This window comes from Triturus cristatus, chromosome 5_1 (assembly GCF_964204655.1).
Source record: "Triturus cristatus chromosome 5_1, aTriCri1.1, whole genome shotgun sequence".
NCBI classification, from domain to species: Eukaryota; Metazoa; Chordata; class Amphibia; order Caudata; family Salamandridae; genus Triturus; species Triturus cristatus.
The window spans coordinates 1,019,365,595-1,019,387,772 of record NC_140587.1 but is presented as its reverse complement, the minus strand read 5'-3'; the positions used below and the strand labels follow the sequence as shown (position 1 = coordinate 1,019,387,772).

Here is a 22,178-nt window from a genome sequence, read left to right as displayed (position 1 = left end):
TATCCCTAAGGATAGAGACAGGACCTATGATAATAGAAACCTGAGCAAGATTGTCCCTCCCTACAAGTGTGGGGATGACATCCACAAATGGATAACTGCTTGGGAGAGGGCTTGCAAAGTACAGCAGGTACCTCAAAGTCAGTGGGCAGCTATCTTGTGGCTCTCCTTCTCTGAGAAAGGTAGAGACAAGCTCCTCACAGTTAGTGATGAGGATGCTGACAATTACACTGTCCTGAAGAGTGCTCTGATTGATGGGTTTGGCCTAACCGCTGAACAATACAGGTTGTTGTTCAGGGATACCCAGAAGAGACAGACTCAGGACTGGACTGACTTTGTAGATTGTGCCACTAAGGCTTTGGAAGGCTGGTTATTGGGTAGTAAGGTTAAGGACTATATAGGATTGTATAATTTGATCATGAGAGAACAAATCCTTAACAACTGTCAAAACCAGTTACTGCATCAACACTTGATTGACTCTGACCTAACTTCTCCCCAGGAATTGGGAAAGAAGGCAGATAGGTGGGTCAGGACTAGAGTTAAGCAGAAAAACCAGAACCAGGGCGGTGATCAGAAAAAGGCAGACCAGAAGGGTAATGAGCAGAAATCAAAGTACCAGAAGTCTTCACCAGGCCCCCAAAAGGCTCAGGGGGAGGGTGGTCCCAAAAAGGATAAAAAGAAAGATGGCCAAAAGAAACCTTGGTGTAACTATTGTAAGTCCAATTCCCATTGGTATAGTGAATGCACTAAAAAGGACAAGCCCCCAGCCACCATTGCCCCTAAGGCAACTGTACCCCCTAGTCCAGCTGTAAGTGGTGGTTCCCAGCAAAAGGGTGTAATAGGGTTAACCCTGGGAACTGAAGTGGATTCTGGCCTAGTCAGAATACCCACTCAGGCTGTTCTGATCTGTGATGGGGACATAGCTTTGTCCTCTACTGTGGGTCCCAGTAACCTGGGCAAGTACAGACAGACTCCTTTTATCAACAATAGAATGGCTCAGGCCTACAGGGACACAGGTGCTAGTCTCACAATGGTGACACCTGCCTTTGTGGACCCTCGACAGATCATGCTAGGTGAGAATTACCTAGTGACCAACGCTAGCAATGCCACTACCTCCCATAGTGTGGCAATTGTTAACTTCTCCTGGGGAGGGGTAACTGGCCTCAAGAAAGTTGTGGTGAGTTCAGACCTTCCTGTAGAGTGTCTGTAGGGAAATGACCTTGAAACTTCAGTGTGGGCTGAAGTGGAGTATAGGACCCATGCAGAAATGCTGGGAATAGATGCACATGTCCTTGCTGTGACTAGGTCACAGGCCAAAAAGTGCAACACTGAACAAGTGCTGGATCCTGGGACAATGGGCCAGACACAACCCAAGAGAAAGAGCAGTAGGGTTAAGGCTGTGCCTTCCCCCCTGCCTCAGGTAGAGAGTCAGCCCTCACAGCAGGATGATTCTGAGAGCCCTGAAGGAACTGTCCTAGAAGAACTGGAACCTGACCAGGTTGAGTTTCTTGGGACAGGGGGACCTTCAAGGGCAGATCTGAGGCAGACACAATTAGACTGTCCTTCTCTTGAACCCCTCAGACAGCAGGCTGCTGCTGAGGCTGCAGTGAATGCTCAAGGTACCCATAGAGTGTATTGGGATGAAGGGCTGCTGTACTCAGAGGCTAGAGACACCAAGCCTGGTGCGTCCAGGAGGTTGGTCATACCCTTGAGTTTCAGAGGCTTCCTTCTTACCTTGGCCCATGATATTCCCCTTGCAGGACACTTAGGCCAGAATAAGACTTGGGACAGACTTGTCCCTCACTTTCAGTGGCCTCACATGTCAGAAGATACCAAGGAGTTTTGTCGCTCCTTTGTCACCTGCCAAGCCAGTGGCAAATCAGGTGGCACCACAAAGGCCCCCCTCATACCACTACCTGTGGTGGGGCTTCCCTTTGAGAGAGTGGGGATAGAGATTGTTGGACCAATGGACCCCCAAACAGCATCTGGGCACAGATTCATACTGGTGATAGTGGACCATGCCACCAGGTACCCAGAAGCTATACCCCTGAGGACCACAACAGCTCCTGTTGTGGCAAGGGCCCTACTTGGAGTATTCTCCAGAGAGGGTTTTCCAAAGGAGGTTGTCTCTGACAGAGGTGCCAACTTCATGTCAGGATATTTGACTGCAATGTGGAAGGAGTGTGGTGTTAAATACAAATTCACTACACCCTATCACCCACAATGCAATGGGCTTGTTGAAAGGTTCAACAAGACCCTAAAAGGGATGATAAAAGGTTTACCAGACAAGCTTAGGCGAAGATGGGACATCCTTTTACCCTGCCTTCTGTTTGCTTACAGAGGTGTCCCACAAAAGGGGGTTGGCTACAGCCCTTTTGAGCTTTTTTTTGGGCATCCTGTAAGGGGACCCCTGTGTCTAGTAAGGGAAGAATGGGAGAGACCTCTCAGACAACCCAAACTGGATATAGTGGATACCTGTGTGACTTATGTATGCTTAAATAAGACTGTGTTGTACTTACCTCGAATCTCATAAAGAGTGCTGAGGGTATTTTGACTAGAATAAATACAATCTATTTTTATATATATCTGTTGTGGTGTCCTTTCATTTGGTATTCAAGGGATTGCAAATGGTATAACAGCTGGCTTCACATGCCATACAGAGTTTAGCCTAAGACTGCTCTTGTCCATGCTACCACTAGGATAGCTGGTCTATAAGGTTGACTTTACAACCAATCAACATAAGGGTTGTTTGGACCGATACAAGGTGTACACTAGAACTAGTGACATCATATATCAGGCCAACTTCTCACACCGTAAGCTTCTCGAGCTTCGGCACTCAGCTCCGCGCCGCTCATGGTCCCGGTCCAGGAGGAGGTCCAAGGACCGGTCGTGGAGCCGCAGTCCCCATCATCGCTCGTCGGGCTCGAAGTCTTCGGGTAAGTCGAAGCGATCTAAGAAGTCCAAGAGGCGACACCGCTCTTCTGACTCCCGTCGTCGGTCGCGCGACTCGGTCGAGGGTCAGGGTGGTCCCACCCCGCGGCTCCGTCGGAACCGCAGGAGCCGCGTCCGTCCCCATACCCGCCAGTCCCTGAGACTGACGCGACTCCGGCGGAGGTCAGTGCCTTCCTCTCGGCTGTGAGGGGCCTGGCTCCGCCGTCGATGCCTTCCGGCACGCCTTCGGGCCCTGCGGTGTCGACTGGGCGACCTCACGTGCCGGCGGCTCCGGCCTTGGCGCCGTCAACGACTTCGGTCCCGACGCCGCAGGTCCCCGAGGGATCCAGGCCTGGATCTCTGCCGATGCCGTTCCCCGGTTTAGCCCCTGTCCGGGCCCGGCGCCGGTGCGGCGCCGCTTGACGCCGCACCCGACGCCGATGGATCAGCGTTTCATCTACCGCCCGGCTCCGATCAGTCCTCCTGTTTATCAGGAATCGGATGACGGGGGCGACTGGGAGGGGTCTGAGGACCCTATGGCCATACAGGGCCAACTTTCACAGGACTGGGCAGACGAACTGGGCGATGCCAGTGATCTGGACACTTCCCCGGACGCTGGTTTCATCTCTCCTCCGACTGTGGCCTCGGAGGAAGGTGCAACTTTTTCAACAAGGCGGCCGCAGCCCTGGGGCTCGAGCTGCCTGCTGTGGCCGTGAGGACTAACGTCCTCACAGAGGTTCTTCAACCGTCAGCAAGCTCCACTGAGCGTCTGCTGCAGTTCAATGAGGCCTTCATAGACGTTCTGCAGGGCACTTAGTCCAAGCCCTCCACAGTTCCTCCTGTGGATCGGAACGTGGCCCAGCGCCACCGCCCTGCTCCGGGCGACCCCAGTTTCCTGTCCCAACACCCCACCCCCGAGAGTCTGGTTATCCAGGCCTCCACTTCCCAATCCTCCTTCCCGTCCGCCCCTCCGGATCGGAAATCCAAGCGGCTAGAACAGTTCGGAAAGAAGCTGTTGTCTTCCCTGAGTTTGGGCCTGCGGTCTTTGAACACCGCTTGCTTCTTGGACCGTTTCTCCCACTCTCTGTGGGATACGGTGGAGGACATGTTGCCCCTGTGTCCGGAGGAGGCCCGGACACATCTCTCCCAGGCGCTTGCTGACGGGCGAGATGCAGCACGACATGCCATACGGTGTGGACTAGACACCACGTACTCACTGGGTAGGGCGATTTCCACCACGGTGGCGCTCCAGCGCCACGCCTGGCTGCGGTCCACGTCTTTTTCGGGGGATGTCCAGAGTTCCCTCAAGGATATGCTCTTTGAAGGCACTCGCCTTTTTGGTGAGAAGGCGGATAGTGCGCTGGCTCGTTTTAAAGACTCCCGGGCTACAGCCAGGTCCTTGGGTCTCTCGTTCCCATGGCCGCAAACTTCCGCCTCTCGCCCCTTTCATGGCCAAGGAAGGGGCGCCTCCTCACGTCCGCCTAGCCACCGGCCGCAGACCCAACCTGCACGCGGTCGCGGACGTGGATTCCGTCATGGCGGTATTGGAGGACAACGTGCTGGTCAGTCCACATCCACCCCGGCAGCATCCGCCTCAAAGCCCTCCTAGTCCGAGCTTTCAGGCCCATTCCACGCCAGTGGGCGTCAGAGTTCGCCACCACCTGCTCCACTGGCGATCCATCACTTCGGACAGGTGGGTGCTGCAAATCGTCCGAAGGGGCTACTCCCTCCCCTTCGAGACGACCCCTTCAGCCATGCCACCGCAGTGCCACCGTATATCGGAGGATCACTTGAATCTTCTGCGGGAGGAAGATACGGCCCTCTTGGCCAAAGAGGCCGTCGAGCACGTTCCTGGTTCAGAAGTGGGCCGTGGTTGCTATTCCCACTACTTTCTGGTTCCCAAGAAGGGCAAAGGGGGCCTACACCCTATCTTGGACCTCAGGAGCATCAACGCCTTCCTCCGGAAGGAACGGTTCAAGATGCTAACTTTAGCTCAGGTTATGGCTGCCCTCGACCCTGGAGACTGGATGGTAGCGTTGGACTTGCAGGACGCCTATTTTCACATCCCCGTCCTGCCGGCCCACCGGCGTTACCTGCGGTTCACGTGGGTCAGGAGCACTTTCAGTTCACCGTGCGCCCCTTCGGCCTCACCAGTGCCCCTCGGGTGTTCACGAAAGTGATGGCGGTGGTCGCAGCTCATCTGCGCAGATCGGGGGTTCCAGTCTTCCCCTATCTCGACGACTGGCTGTTGAAGGCGGGCTCGCCCCAGCAAGTCGTCTCCCACCTCCAGACTACGGTCGACCTCCTGCATTTGCTGGGGTTCTCCATCAACGTGCCGAAGTCACACCTGAAACCCTCCCAGAAGCTCCTCTTCATCGGAGCGGTTCTCGATTCGGCGCAGTTCCGGGCTTATCCTCCGGAACAGCGGGTCCGGGATATTCAGGCTCTGATTCCCATCTTTCGGCCTCTATCCTGGGTTTCGGTCAGGTTGGTGCTGCGGCTTCTGGGGCTGATGGCCTCCTGCATCCTGTTGGTGCATTACGCCAGGTGGCGAATGCGGGCTCTGCAGTGGGACCTGAAGTTTCAGTGGGCCCAGCATCGAGGCAACCTGTCCGACCATGTCTTGATCTCGGAGGGCACTGCGAAACAGTTGCAGTGGTGGTTCACGGACCGCGATTGGGTCAGGGGCAGATGCCTACCCCAACCGGAGCACGTAGTAGTGGCGGACGCGTCCCTCCTGGGATGGAAGGGCCATATGGGAGAGGCGGAGATCAGAGGCCTCTGGCCTCCGGTGGAGTCTCAACTCCATATCAACCTTTTGGAGCTGAGAGCGATCCGGCTTGCACTGAAAGCCTTCCTTCCCTCTGTCCGGGGAAGTGTCGTGCAGGTGTTCACGGACACCACCACCACCATGTGGTATTGCAACAAACAGGGCGGGGTGGGGTCGTGGACCCTTTGTCAGGAGGCTCTGTGCCTCTGGACATGGCTGGAACACCAGGGCATCATCCTGGTGGTTCAACATCTGGCGGGCTCTCTGAACGCCAGAGCAGACGAACTCAGCCGCCGGTGCATGATGGATCACGAATGGCGTCTGAACTCGGACGTGGCGCAAGGTCTCTTTCTGCAGTGGGGAGAGCCTTGGTTAGATCTATTCGCCACCGAAGAGAACGCGCAATGTCAGCAGTTCTGCGCATTGGAATTTCCAAGGCGGCACTCGCTCGGAGACCCTTTTCGTCGCGAGTGGAGTTGCGGTCTGTTGTACGCCTTTCCGCCTATACCACTTCTGCCCAGAGTGCTGAAGAAGATCAGGCACGACCGGGCCCAAGTCATCTTAGTGGCTCCGGATTGGGCACGAAGGTACTGGTATCCCGAGCTACTCAGTATGTCAATCGATCCTCGGATACGACTGCCTCTTCAGGAGGACCTTCTGTCGCATCAGCAGGGGACGGTCCTCCACCCGAACCTGTCCAGTCTCCACCTCCATGCGTGGAGATTGAGCGGCGACAGTTGATGCCATTTGACTTGCCTCCTGAAGTCTGTGATGTGATTCTGGCAGCCAGGCGTCCCTCCACAAAATCGGTATACGCCTGCAGGTGGAACAAATTTGTGACATGGTGCACAGCAAAGGCTGTGGATCCCCTTTCCGCCCCTCTTTCTGAGGTTCTACTCTTTCTTCTTTCTTTGGCCCAGCAGGGCTCCGCTCTGGGCACCTTGCAAGGTTATCTTTCTGCAATCTCTGCTTTCTTACGGCTTCCTGATCAGCCTTCTCTTTTCAAGTCCCCTGTTTCGCGTTTTCTTAAAGGCATTACTCACATGTTTCCTCCTGTCCCCTTCGTAATGCCTCAGTGGGATTTGAATCTTGTCTTGACCTTTCTGATGTGCGCTCCTTTTGAGCCCCTTCACAATTGTCCACTTCGTCTTCTGACTGCTTTCCTGGTTGCAATCACCTCGGCTAGACGGGTGAGTGAGCTCCAGGCTCTGTCATCTAAGCCTCCCTTTCTTTCTGTTCATCCGGACAAGGTTGTCCTCCGGACTCGTCCTTCTTTTCTTCCGAAAGTGGTGACCCCCTTTCACATCGGGCAATCCGTCACTTTGCCCACCTTCTTTCCGCCTCCGCATCCTTCGAAAGAGGAAGAGAGGCTCCACCATCTGGACCCAAAACGTACACTGTCCTTTTATTATGACCGCGCCAGCCAGTTCCGGGTGGACGACCAACTTTTTGTTGGATATGTAGGTGCTAAGAAGGGATGAGCCGTACACAAACGGACCATCTCACGGTGGGTCTTCTTGTGTATAAAAGTTTGTTACTCCTTGGCGAAAAAGGACCCTCCTGTTGGGCTGAGAGCCCATTCCACCTGGGCCACGGCGGCGAATACTGCCCTGGGACGGGGAGTTCCCTTGCAGGACATCTGTCAGGCGGCGACGTGGGCCTCACTGCACACGTTCGCCAAGCACTATTGCCTGCACAGCCAAGTCCGGAGAGATGGCTTCTTTGGCCGTTCTGTTCTCCAGGACTTTCTGGTGTGATCTTGGTTCGCAGACCCTCCACCGGGGTTGGTATTGCTGGGGTATCTATTCTAAGGTGAGGAATCTAACTAACGTGTTTCTTTCAGATGAACAAGTTACTTACCTTCGGTAACGATGTATCTGTAAGAAACATTAGTTAGTTAGATTCCTCACCGACCCACCCATCCTCCCCGCTCTGCGAACCGACATCTAGGGTTAAGGTCATCCTGTTCAGGGCCCTAGACTTTTTGGCACCAGTGTCGGTCTCTTGCATGGCTCTTCGTTCCTGGTGCGGAAAGCTATGTACAAGAACTGACGTCAGCGCGCGAGGGCGGCGTCTAAGTACTCCGACGTCATTCCGGCGCACGACGCCAACGACGGACGCGGAGCCGCAGACGACGCCTAGCGACGCGCAAGGGGTATTGCTACAAAAAATCTTTCCGGATCCAGCCTGACGCCTGGGGATATTCTAAGGTGAGGAATCTAACTAACTAATGTTTCTTACAGATACATCGTTACCGAAGATAAGTAACTTGTTCTATAGGCAGAGACGTTTTAATGCAGGGGCAAAGTGGGCTCTGGCCCAGGGCCCCAGCCTTTGAGGGGGCCCCCTGACAGAGTCAGCTCCATTCTCCAGAGTTTTGCCCTAATGACCTTGATTATTTCTTAAACGGATTGTTTTAAATACTGTTTTCCTTTAATTTATGTTTTATGTGCCTGATGTGTGAGAGTCTAGCACAGCCATTTTGCTGCGAAATGTTGTGTTTGTTTCATGCAGTATACAGAAAAAAAGTTTCTTTTAGATCAAAACAAGGCCTAACACATAAGAAATGGGAGGGCGTCACAGAGATTATTTGCAGTAATATTGGTGAGCTGCTGCTGTGTTACAATATTGAAAACACACATACCTATCCCTGAATATTAGATGTAAACACATTTAGGGCCTTATTTATGAGAAGTGATGAATCACTGTGTGAAAACAGGGATGCGTCACTTCTTAGTGCACCCTCCTTGCGACATGACGGATGCGTCATATTTACTGTATGTCGCATCATGTCGCATGGAGTTACAGATACGTCAGTATTTCTGCCGTATCTATAGGCGTAAAAGTGATGCATTGCTGGGGTGTGTCTGAAAATAGACACAAGTCCAGCAATGTGTCCTTTCACATGGGGGAAAGGGCCTGCATCAGTCTTACACCTGCTGTGAGGCAGGTGTAAGATATTGACGCAATGGCCTCCTAGAAGTGGCGCACTGAGTTCTCATAGATTTCAATGTGCCACTTCTACGAGGCTCTGTGCGGGGGAACACCCACCCTGCATACATTATACCTGGCGCAGGTATAATGTGGTGCAGGGGTTTACAAAGTGACGCATCTGCCTAGATGCATCACTTTGTAAATAGGGCGCAACATGGCACATTTTTTTCGCTGCCGGTGAGTCACAAAAAGTGACGCACTGGCGGCATAAAAGTGAAACAAGGCCTCATAAATAAGGCCCTTAGAATTTGGACAAGTGTTCCTTTGCACTGTCAGGGACCTAATGAAATTAAATTAAATAATGTATTTAATAAAGTGCATAGCCACTCAGACTAGAGTATCCTGGCACATGACAGCGGGAGGAAAACGTGCGTAAAAGACCCATCAGTTATTAAAAAGCCAGGTTTTTAAGTTCTTCCTGAAAGAGAGTAGGTCTGTGGTTAGTCTCAGAGACTATGGGAGTCTATTCCACAATTTTGCGCCTAGAAAGCAGAGGAATCTGCCTCCAGTGCGGGCACGGCATATTTTAGGCACGATGGCCAGGTAGGCATTGGAAGATCTTAGGGGTCTTGATGTTGTGCAGTGATTAACGCGCTTATTTAGGTAGCCGGCTCCTAAGCCATGAAAAGCTTTAAAGAAGATGGTCATCGCTTTGAAGCCGATCCGCTCTTTTATGCGGAGAGACTTAAGAATAGGGGTCATACTAGATATGGGTTTAGGTCTCAGGATGGCTCTGGCCGCCGTGTATTGTACCACTTATAGGCGCTGGATAAGGGCTTTGGGAAGGCCGAGGTACAAGCTGTTGACATAGTCAAGCTTTGATATCACCAGAGCCTGCACCACGATCTTTCTACTCTCATGCGGTAACAGTGGCGGGAATTTATTTAGCATCCGGAGTATGCCAAAGCACGCTTCAGTTAGATTTTGGATTGGAAAGCGCATGGAGAGTGTCTTGTCTATGACAATTCCTACGTTTTTGACTTTCTCCTTTTCCGCGGGCGGGGGCGGCAGATCTTTTGGCCACCAAGAGCTCCAGTCAGGCGTTTCTGGATTACCAAAGAAAATAACTTCAGTTTTGTCAGGATTGCACTTCAGCTGATTGATCTTAAGCCAGTTAAAAACCTTTGTGAGGCAGGACCTAATCATTGCACCGTCAAAGTCGGTTCCTTTTTCACATGTAAAAATCAGCTGAGTGTCATCAGCATAGGAACCAATTTTGACGCTCTCTTCCTCTACCAGAAATGCAAGGGGGGATAGATATATATTAAAAAGGGTAGGACTGAGAATGGAGCCCTGAGGGACACCTACATTCATGGCCGGAACCGGGGATGAGAAAGGTGGGAGCCAGATGTCCTGAGATCTATTTGCCAAGAAGGATGACATCCATGTTAAGACGTCCTCCCAGGTCGATGTTAGCAAGTCTCTCCAGGAGCCTCTCATGTGGGCCCGTATCGAAGGCCGCAGACAGATCGAGCACTATCAGAACAGCCTTGCCTCCCTGGTCCAGCTTACCCTTGAGAAATTCAGTCACATCCAGGAGAGCGGACTCCGTACTGATTGGGACTCATGAAGGAGCTTCCCATCATCAATGTGTTTTTGGAGGGCCTTGTTTACATGCTTTTCTAATACTTTGGAGAGGGCAGGAAGAAGGGAGATTGGCCTGTAGTTGGCAGGGTCCGTCAGTTTGGCGTTAGCCTTTTTTACCAGTGGAAGAATCTTAGCATTCTTCCATAATTTCGGCATGTTGCCTGAGGAGAGGGAAGCATTAAAGAGCTGGTTTACCGTGGGGTTTATGGTGGGAGCGAATAGGTTCAGGATATTCGCAGGACATGGGTCGGTAGGAGAGCCAGACTTAATGCTTTGGAGAAGGGTCAGTGACTCTTCAAGCTAAAACTCAGGGAAAACTAGTAAAGATGGAGGATCCAAGAGGTGAAAGTTGCTATTGGAACTAAGGTAGAAGGTCAGTTCTTCCTCTGAGATGTTACTGAAGGCTTGTTGGATCACAGAGATCTTTTTGTGGAAGAATTGAGCTATTTTCTTAGACCATTCTTCCGTATATTGCCCTTCCTTTGTGCCTGCTTTCGGGACAGTAAAGGATTTAACTATGCTAAAGGTTTCCTTACTCTTATTTTGGGGCATTTTCTATTTTGGTTTGAAAGAAGTTTTTCTTGGCTGCCTTCACAAGAATGTAATGAGCTTTTAAGGTGTCTTTATACATCTTCCTGTCCTCAGGTAGATAGGATTTACGCCATTTCCGTTCCATTTTTCTACAATTTCTTTTGCTAGATCTGAGGGAACTGTTAAACCATGGAGCTGGTGAGGCCGACCTCTTTGAGGAGCGGGAAACAACTGGTACCACTGTACCAATGTTGGTACGGAGCCATGAATCTATTGAGAGGGTGTCCGAGTCGGGGCAGCCAGACAGCTCCAGTGAGGAACAACCGAGGGCATCTGCTAACATCGTGATGGATATTTTATGAACCGTCCTGTAATTAGGGACCCTCTGCCCTGTGTTAGTCCGAGGGGCTGTGGCAGAGTTGGGAATGACACATTTTAATAGGAGGTGGTCAGACCAGGTAATGGGAAGAAGTAGGCTTGCTTATATGTCAACGTTGTGAAAGATTTGGTCTAGGGTATGGCCCTTCTCATGGGTGGCCGAAGAAATAGATGGAAACATGTTGCAGGCCTGCAGCGTCCCCAACAAGGAAATTGTTTGAGGGTCTTTTCCATTGTCCATAAACATATTGAATTCTCCCAGAATACGGCAGTTGTTGTATTTTAAGGCCAGGGAGGTGGTGGCTGTATTAAGTGCAGTAATAACATTTCCAATTGCACCGAGAGGTCTGTAAATCAGAAAAACAGCTATGCTATGATGGGGGGCTAAGGTACAGCAGAAGCCTAAGGACTCTGCACCCTCGATGTTTTCCATTGGTATGGGAGAGCAGTCTAGTTTTTAATTGTAAATTAGGGTGACACCACCCCCTTCCCACTTTGTCGGTCTCTCCTAAAGATTTTATAACCCGTAGGGATGGCCAAGGTGATAGCAGGGTTGGAGGCTACAGACAGCCAGGTCTCAGTGAGAAATAAAAGATCAGGCTGTTCGTCTAAAAGTAGGTCATAAATGTGTGGTTCATGCTTTTGCATAGAACGACAATTTAAAAGGGTGGCCTTTAAGTCCTCTGTTTTCTTATTGTTTTTACGCTTATTGTTGCGTGGGAGGATCTTGGATGCAAGTTTCCTAGGCTGGAGGAGAGACCAGTTGCACTTATTAAATCGAAAGTCTACCTCCAAGCTCGGATCAGCGGCTGTACACTGACATAATGTAGCCGCCAAAGGCTAAGCAGTTTTTCCCTATTGTAATATAGTGGAAGAAACTCACCGGAGGGGAACTCAGCAGCATGGCCAGAGCCAGACGCCTCCGGGATGCTGACGGGCGCAGAGGGCCTTGCCTTTGGCACACCAGCGGCGCGCCGAAGACACGCGTCTGTTTGCATCGGGAATATATAGGGTAATGCCTTTGGTGAAACTGGACCGCTAACGCAGCTGAGGCGCGGAAACTACGTGGGCGGAAGTGAGAAGCCCGATAGTAGCCCCAGCCCTCCGCACAATCGGCGTATCAGCCACGGCGGACCAGGACTGGAGAAAAAGCGAGATGCGAATCGGAGCAGCAAAGGAGGTGCAGGCAATCAGAATCAAGTAAAGTGCAAGTGCGCGCAGGTAGAAGAAATTGTTAAAAAGCACAGAGTAATTCAGACACAATATACAATTTAAAAAGCATTAAAAACCTAGTAGCAGGGCAGGAAACACTAAATCTTACTGCTGTCAGCTGCACGCGTCTGTTTGCCTATGATGCAAACTGGACCGCTAATGCAGCTGAGGAAGCGGAAACTGCGTGGGAAACAGGGGCTCAAATTGGATCATAAATTCAAAGCTGTTCTGAACAGGGGCCCCCAAAATATGTTTGGCCCAGGGCCCCCAAAATCCTTAAGATGTCCCTGTCTATAGGTAAACTTATATCTTTCGTAAGTGGTGCTAACCCCAGCTTACACAGGCTGCAATGGCAGGCCTGTAGTTACCAATTGAGTGCTCTCCCATGGGCGGCATATTACATGCTTCAGCCCATGGGGACCCCTGGTGTACCTATGCCCTGGGTACCTTAGTACCATATACTAGGGACTGATAAGGTTACAGCAGTGTCCAATTTGGGATGTACCTAAGTACTTACCAAACCAACTTAGGGGAGAAAGCACAGAGACTGGGGTCCTGATTAGCAGGATCCCAGTCACACTAGTCAGAAACAGCATTACATCAAGCAAAATGTGGGGGTAACCATAAAAGCAGATCCTACTTTCCTACAGAATCATAAGAGATAGCAAAGAATTCTTTATTTAGGAAACTGCAGTAAGCTTTTAGTGAAGATATTCAACCACCCAGTCTGTCCGTTTGAGCTATCCAGTGAGCTATTGGAAAAGATTGAAGCCTATACTGTATTCCGGCATTTTGCCTCTGTGCGCATAAAAAGAAAAATCCAGAAACATGAAAAACTAATTTACAAAAATATAATGAAAAAAAGTTAATGATTGTAGGAAGCTGGCTTTCTATATTGTGTACTAAAAAGAAGTACAGTGTGCAGAATCTCCAGTGGGTCTCCAATCGGTTTACAGACGCTAAAGTAGATAATACGAACGCTCAGTTTTGTGGTAGTGTGGGCGCGCAATCTGAAAGATACACGTTAGTGATAGATTCCTTACCTTAGAATATCCCCAGGCGTCAGACTGGATCCGGAAAGTATTTTGTAGCAGTACCCCTGCGCGTCAGTAGGTGGCTTCATGCAGTTCTGCGTCCGTCACTGGCATCGTAAGCGCCGAGATGACGTCACAGAGACTACTTAGGTGCCACCCATGTGCGCTGCCGTCAGTCCTTTCTTTTTCCGCGCCAGCAAGCACAGATCCGGATAGAGCACATACCTTAGTCACTTTTTGACTACTCTTTTGAGACTTTTTGTCTCCCCTTTTTTCTCCTGGTGCACGTAGGGATGCCTGGCTTTAAGTCTGTGGGGCCTGCCGTCGCAACATGTCGGTGGTGGACCCCCATGATGTTTGCCTCTTCTGCCTGGAGACTGAACATGACTCTCGCTCCTGCAGGGACTGTCGAGCCATGGCCCCGAAGGCCTTGAGGGAGTGGTGCCAGAAGCTGATGGAGGTCCGGCACTCGTCCCAACGCCGCTCCAGGTCCAGGGACCGCTCCCGGGACCGCTTGGGGGGTGAGCGACGACATAAAAAGAAGTCGAAGAAGCGTGTTCGCTCTCCGACGTCCCCCCGTCGGTCCTCGGAAGCGGACGAGGGGGACAGGGGCTCTGCCCCTGCGACTCCTTTGGAGCCTGGGAGTTCCGCGGCCTACCCGCCTTACCCGGGTCCGTCGGCGACTCCCGAACAGGTGCAAGAGTTTCTTGCCACCATAGACTGCCTTTTTAGGCCTTGGTCTCCCACCGGCGCGTCTCGGGCTCCCGCCGGCGTGCCTTCGGGCCCCGCGGTCCCGTGTCCAGATCCTGTTGGCGCCACCGGCGGATCCAGCTTCGGCGCCACAGGATCCTACGCCGTTGGCTCCAGCCCCGGTGCCACGAAGTCCGGCGCTGCCGGCTCCGGCCCCAGCGCCGCCCTCGGCTCTGCCTCCGGCGCCACAGTGGGTGCCGTTCGTTCCACCCTTACCCCGATTCCAGGACCATTTCATTCCTGCCTGGGATCCGCATTAGGAGACGGCCGGCGCCTTTTCTGACACCGCTTGTCCCCTCTCCGGCTCCGGCTCTGCCGCCGCAACCAGTTCCTCCTGCAACGGAGGTGGAGGATGACTGGGAGGGGTCTGAGGACCCTCTTGCCTGTCAATGTGTATCCGAGCAGGACTGCGTGGACGATCTGGAGAACACCGGCGACCTCGATGTCTCTTCTGACCGGGGTTTGCCTCTCCCCTGCCTACGATGGAGGAGGGCCCTTCCTACACGATGGTGCTCCGTCGGGCTGCAGAGGTCTTCAATATTGATCTTCCTACGGTAGCCCTCAAAGCTAATCTCCTTACTGAGGTGCTCCAGACGGCTTCGACTTCGTCGGAGCCACTGCTTCCCTTCAACGACGCCCTCACCGATGTCCTGTTGGGCACTTGGTCGCGGCCGGCCACAGGCGCCCCTGTGGATAAAAATGTCACCAGGCGTCACCGCCCGGCGCCTGGTGACCCCGCGTTTCTGGCCATTCATCCCATGCCTGAGAGCCTGGTCATCCAGGCCTCGACGTCGCAGAGTGCCTTTCCCACGGCTCCATCGGATAAGGACTCTAAGAAGCTGGAGCAGATTGGTAAGTGGTTGTTCTCGTCAGCCAGCTTGGGGCTGCGGTCGGTGAACACCGCCTGTTTGTTGGGCCACTATTCCCACGCGGTGTGGGATACGGTTGCTCAGGTGTTAACTCAGTGTCCTGAGGAGGTCCATGCTGTGCTTTCCCAGGCAGTTGCTGAGGGTAAGGATGTGTCTAAGTTCACCATTCGGTGTGGTTTGGACACCGCTGACTCGTTGCGCAGGGTGATTTCTACGACTGTGGCTCTGCATCGCCACACTTTGTTGCGCTCCACTGGGTTCTCGCCTGATGTCCAGAGCTCTCTCATGGACATACCCTTTGATGGCACTCGCCTGTTTGTTGCTTCTCCAGCAGGAAGTTACGGCCCTCTTGGCCAAGGGGGCCATCAAGCTCGTTCCTGGGCCAGAAGTAGGATGTGGTTGTTATTCCCACTACTTTCTGGTTCCCAAAAAGGACAACAGGGGCCTGCGCCCCATCTTGGACCTCTGGGACGTCAATGGCTTCCTCCGGAAGGAGAAGTTCAAAATGCTGACTCTGGCTCAGGTCCTGGCTGCCCTCGACCCTGGATATTGGATGGTAGCGTTGGACTTGCAGGACGCATATTTTCACATCCCCGTACTGCCTGCCCACCGGCGTTACCTGTGGTTCACAGTAGGCCAGGAGCATTTTCAGTTTGCCATGCTCCCCTTCGGCCTTACCAGTGCCCCTCGGGTGTTCACAAAGGTGATGGCGGTGGCTGCAGCTCACCTGCGCAGGACGGGCGTGTCAGTCTTCTCCTACCTCGACGACCGGTTGTTGAAGGCGGGCTCGCCCCAGGCGGTTGTCAACCACCTCCGGACTACGGCCGACCCCCTGCATTTGCTGGGGTTCTCCATCAACGTGCCGAAGTCGCACCTGAGTCCCTCTCAGAAGCTCACCTTCATCGGAGCGGTTCTGGATTTGACGCTGTTTTGGGTTTATCCTCCTGAGCAGCGAGTCCGGGATATTCAGGCTATGATTCCGATCTTTCAGCCTCGGTCCCGGGTTTCAGTCAGGATGACCCTCCGGCTCCTGGGCCTGATGGCCTCCTGCATCCTGTTAGTGCAGCATGTCAGATGGCATATGCGGGCTCTGCAGTGGGACCTTAAGTTTCAGTGGGCACAGCATCAGGGCAACCTGTCTGATCATGTCCAGATCTCGGAGGGCACTGCACGACAATTGCAGTGGTGGCTCACAAATCCCGATTGGGTCAATAGCAGATCCCTCTCCCTTCCCCAACCGGAGCACACAGTGGTGATGGATAGGTCCCTCCTGGGATGGGGAGGCCACTTGGTGGAGGCGGACATCAACCTTTTGGAGCTTCGGGCGATCCAACTTGTACTGAAGGCATTCCTTCCCTCTGTCTGGGTAAGTGTGGTGCAGGTGTTCACGGACAACACCACTGCCATGTGGTATTGCAACAAACAGGGCGGGGTGGGGTCCTGGACCCTATGTCAGGAGGCTCTGCGCCTCTGGACATGGCTGGAACATCAGGGCATCACCCTGGTGGTTCAACACCTGGCAGGTTCTCTGAACGCCAGGGCAGACGAACACCGGTAATTGATGGCTCACGAATGGTGTCTGCACTCGGACGTGGTGCAAGGTCTCTTTCAACAGTGGGGAAAGCCTTAGTTAAATCTATTCGCCACCGAAGAGAACGCGCAATGTCATCAGTTCTGCGTGTTGGAATTTCCAAGGCGGCGCTCGCTCTGCGACGCTTTTCGTTGCGAGTGGAGTTGCGGTCTGTTGTACGCCTTTCCGCCTATACCACTTCTGGTCAGAGTGCTGAAGAAGATTCGCCGCCACCGGGCCCAAGTCATCCTTGTGGCTCCGGATTGGGCTTGAAGATACTGGTATCCCGAGCTACTTAGCATGGCAATCGATCTCCCGATCCGTCTGCCTCTTCGGGAGGATCTTCTGTTGCAGCAGCAGGGGACGGTCCTCCACCCGAACCTGCCCAGCCTCCACCTCCATGCGTGGAGATTGAGAGGCGACAGTTGACAGCTTTCGATCTTCCTCCCGAAGTCTGTGATATCATTCTTGCAGCCAGACGTCCCTCCGCTAAAACGGTGTACGGTGCTCTGGGCACTATCTAAGGTTATCTTTCGCCCATCTCTGCCTTTTTACGGCTTCTAGATCAGCCTTCTCTTTTTTTAAGTCCCCGGTTGTTAACCGTTTCCTGAAAGGTATTACGCACACGTTTCCTCCCGTGCCGTTCATTATGCCTCAATGGGACTTAAACCTTGTCTTGACATACCTGATGTGCGCTCCCTTTGAGCCCCTTCATACCTGTCCTTTGCGTCTTCTCACTCTCAAGACGGCTTTCCTGGTAGCTATCACCTCTGCTAGAAGAGTGAGTGAGCTCCAGGCTCTTTCTTCCAAACCTACTTTCCTTTCTGTTCATCCGGACAAGGTGGTTTTAAGGACCCGTCTGTAGGAAGGTAGATATCTGACTATGGTTACCCCCAACTTTTTGCCTAGTGTCTAGCTGGTTTTTCGACTTAATTGGCCTGAGATCCTGCCATTCAGGGTCTCAGGCTGTCTGCTCCCTCTTTAAAATGGACTCCATGTACCCTAGGTACATACCCAATTGGTAAGGATCACCTTATTGGACCCTGTACAGTGTACCCTAGGTACCCAGGGCATAGGTGTACCCTAGGCCTCCCAGGGGCTGCAGCATGTATCTGAAAGAAACACGTTAGTTAGATTCCTCACCTTAGAATATCCCCAGGCGTCAGACTGGATCCGGAAGATTTTTCGTCAGCAATACCCCTTGCGCGTCGCTAGGCGTCGTCTGCGGCTCCGCGTCCGTCGTCGGCGTCGTGCGCCGGAATGACGTAGTCGAAGTACTTAGACGCCGCCCTCGCACGCTGACGTCCGTTCTTATTTTTTCCGCGCCAGTAAGCGCAGATCCGGGAGAGCTACCCCTTTAGTCATTTTTTGACTAACTTTTTCGATCCTTTTTGATTCTGTCTCGACTCCGGTGCCGGTAGGATGCCTGGTTTTAAAGCCTGTGCTGACTGTAGCCGCTTGATGTCGGTTACGGACCATCACCGCCGGTGCCTTTACTGCTTGGGCCTCGACCACGACGCGGAGTCGTGTTCGGACTGCAAGGCCCTGACTTCGAAGGCTAGACGGGAGCGGTCCCGTAAGCTTCTCGAGATTCGCCACTCGGCTCCGCGCCCCTCTCGATCCCGGTCCAGGAGGAGGTCCAAGGATCGGTCGCGGAGCCGCAGCCGACGTCATCATCGGTCGTCGGGATCCAAGTCTTCGGGTAAGTCGAAGCACTCCAAGAAGTCCAAGAGGCGACACCGCTCTTCGGACTCCCCTCGCTGGTCGCGCAACTCGGCCGAGGGTCAGGGTGGTTCCACCCCCGCGGCTCCAGCGGAGCCGCAGGCGCCGCGCAAGTCCCCATACCCACCGGTCCCTGGGACTGACGCGACTCCGGCGGAAGTCAGTGCCTTCCTCTCGGCCATGAGGAGCCTGGCTCCGCCGTCGACGCCCGCTGGCGCGCCTTCGGGCCCCGCGGACCCGACTGGGAAACCTTGCCTGCCGGCGGCTCCGGCCCCGGCGTCGTCGACGGGTCTGGCCTCGACGCCGCAAGCGCCCGAGGGACCCGTTCCCGAGTCCCCGCCGACGCCGGTCGACCTCGTCACGCCTCCTCCGCCGGCGTCGACACCGGTACCACCTCCGACGCCGACTCCGCTCGACGTCGAGCCCCGGTTCAGCCCCGGTCCGGGCCCGGCGCCGATACGGCGTCGATGGACGCCGCGTTCGGCGCCGCTGTAGACACATTTTGTCTATCGCCCGGCTCCGATCCTTCCTCCTGCATACCAGGAATCGGATGATGGGGACAACTGGGAGGGATCCGAGGATCCTATGGCCGCTCAGGCTCAACTGTCACAGGACTGGGCAGATGAACTGGGGGAGGCCAGTGGTCTGGATACCTCTCCGGACACTGGATTCATCTCTCCTCCGACTGTGGCTTCGGAGGAGGGTGCTGCTTTCTCTGTGGTGCTGCACAAGGCGGCCGCAGCCCTTGGGCTCGAGCTACCTGCCATGGCTGTGAGGACTAACGTCCTCACTGAGGTGCTTCAGTCTGCAGCAAGCTCCACTGAGCCTCTGCTGCCATTCAATGAGGCCCTCACTGACGTTCTGCAGGGCACCTGGTCCAAGCCCTCCACAGATCCCCCTGTGGATAGGAACGTCGCCAGGCGCCACCGCCCTGCTCCGGGCGACCCCAGTTTCCTGTCCCAACACCCTACCCCCGAGAGCCTGGTTATCCAGGCCTCTACCTCCCAATCCTCCTTCCCGACCGCTCCGCCGGACCGGGATTCCAAGAGGCTGGAACAGTTCGGCAAGAAGCCGTTCTCCTCCCTTAGCTTGGGTCTGCGGTCTTTGAACACCGCCTGCCTCTTGGACCGTTATTCCCACTCTCTGTGGGATACGGTGGAGGACATGCTGCCCCTGTGTCCGGAGGAGGTCCAGACACGACTTACCCAGGCTCTGGCCGAAGGGAGGGATGCAGCACGACATGCTATCCGATGTGGGCTTGACACTACGGCCTCGCTGGGTAGGGCGATTTCTACCTCAGTGGCACTTAGACGTCACGCCTGGCTGTGGTCCACGTCCTTTTCGGGCGATGTCCAGAGCACCCTCATGGACATGCCCTTTGATGGCACTCGCCTTTTCGGCGAGAAAGCGGACAGTGCGCTGAATCGCTTTAAGGACTCCCGGGCTACGGCCAAGTCCTTGGGCCTCTCGGCCCCGCGGTCGCAAACTTCCGCCTTTCGTGGCCAAGGAAGGGGTGCCTCATCACGTGCGCCTAGCCACCAGCCGCAGAACCAACCTGCGCGCGGTCGCGGACGTGGTTTTCGCCGAGGCGGTTCTGGAGGACGACGCGGTCAGCCCACATCCACCCCGGCAGCATCCGCCTCAAAGCCTTCCTAGTCCGAGCTTTCAAGCCCATTCCACGCCAGTGGGCGGCAGAGTTCGCCATCACCTGCTCCACTGGCGGTCCATCACATCGGACAGGTGGGTGCTGCAAATCGTCCGAAGGGGCTACTCCCTCCCCTTCGAGACGACCCCTCCAGCCATGCCACCGCAGCACCACCGTATCTCGGGGGATCATTTGAATCTTCTCCACGAGGAAGTTTCGGCCCTCTTGGCCAAGGGGGCTGTCGAGCGCGTTCCGAGCCCAGAAGTAGGTCGTGGTTGTTATTCCCACTACTTTCTGGTTCCCAAGAAGGGCAAAGGGGGCCTACGCCCTATCTTAGACCTCCGGAACGTCAATGCCTTCCTCCGGAAGGAAAGGTTCAAGATGTTAACTTTGGCTCAGGTTCTAGCTGCCCTAGACCCTGGAGACTGGATGGTAGCGTTGGACTTGCAGGACGCATACTTCCACATCCCCGTCCTGCCGGCCCACCGGCGTTACCTGCGGTTCACGGTGGGCCAAGAGCACTTTCAGTTTACCGTGCTCCCCTTCGGCCTCACCAGTGCCCCTCGGGTGTTCACGAAAGTGATGGCTGTGGTCGCAGCTCATCTGCGCAGATCAGGGGTTCCAGTCTTCCCCTATCTCCACGACTGGTTGTTGAAGGCGGGCTCGCCCCAGGCAGTCGTCTCCCACCTCCAGACTACGGCGGATCTCCTGCATTTGCTGGGATTTTCCATCAACGTGCCGAAGTCACACTTGAGTCCCTCTCAGAAGCTCCTCTTCATCGGAGCGGTTCTCGATTCGGCGCAGTTCCGGGTCTATCCGCCGGAACAGCGGGTCCGGGATATTCAGGCCCTGATTCCCATCTTTCGGCCTCTATCCTGGGTTTCGGTCAGGCTAGTGTTGCGGCTTCTGGGGCTGATGGCCTCCTGCATCCTACTAGTGCATCACGCCAGGCGGCGCATGCGGGCTCTGCAGTGGGACCTGAAGTTTCAGTGGGCCCAGCATCACGGCAACCTGTCCGACCATGTCTTGATCTCGGAGGGCACTGCACAGCAGTTGCAGTGGTGGCTCATGGACCGCGATTGGGTCATGGGCAAGAGCCTCTCCCTTCCCCAACCGGAGCATGTCGTAGTGACGGATGCGTCCCTCCTGGGATGGGGTGGCCATATGGGAGAGGCGGAGATCAGAGGCCTCTATTCTCCGGCGGAGTCTCGTCTCCACATCAACCTGTTGGAGTTGAGAGCGATCCTGACTCTGTCAGGGGACGTGTCGTGCAGGTGTTCACAGACAACACCACCGCCATGTGGTATTGCAACAAACAGGGCGGGGTGGGGTCGTGGACCCTTTGTTAGGAGGCTCTGCGCCTCTGGACGTGGCTGGAACACCAGGGCGTCACCCTAGTGGTTCAACATCTGGCGGGCTCTCTGAACGCCAGAGCAGACGAACTCAGCCGCCGGTGCATGATGGATCACGAATGGCGTCTGAACTCCGAAGTGGCGCAAGGCCTCTTTCAGCAGTGGGGAGAGCCTTGGTTAGATCTATTCGCCACCGAAGAGAACGCGCAATGTCAGCAGTTCTGCGCGTTGGAATTTCCAAGGCGGCACTCGCTCGGCGACGCTTTTCGTCACAAGTGGAGTTGCGGTCTGTTGTACGCCTTTCCGCCTATACCACTTCTGCCCAGAGTGCTGAAGAAGATCAGGCACGACCGGGCCCAAGTCATCTTGGTGGCTCCGGATTGGGCACAAAGGTACTGGTATCCCGAGCTACTCAGTATGTTGACCGATCCTCCGATACGTCTGCCCCTTCGGGAGGATCTTCTGTCGCAGCAGCAGGGGACGGTCCTCCACCCGAACCTGTCCAGCCTCCACCTCCATGCGTGGAGATTGAGCGGCGGCAGTTGATGCCATTTGACTTGCCTCCTGAAGTCTGTGATATCATTCTGGCAGCCAGGTGTCCCTCCACAAAGACGGTATACGCCTGCCGGTGGAACAAATTTGTGGCATGGTGCACAGCAAAGGCTGTGGATCCCCTTTCCGCCCCTCTTTCTGAGGTTCTCCTCTTTCTTCTTTCTTCTTTCTTTGGCCCGGCAGGGCTCTGCCCTGGGCACCCTGAAAGGTTATCTTGCTGCCATCTCTGCCTTCTTGCGGCTTCCTGATCAGCCTTCTCTTTTCAAGTCCCCTGTAGTTACACG

General features: G+C 54.3%; 1 protein-coding gene across 2 annotated transcripts in view; it reads left to right on the top strand.

Annotated features, from left to right (window-relative positions):
* The window catches only part of TRIO (trio Rho guanine nucleotide exchange factor), a 4,621,980-nt gene that overhangs the window by 3,453,092 nt on the left and 1,146,710 nt on the right, over positions 1-22,178 (top strand). The window lies entirely within an intron of this gene.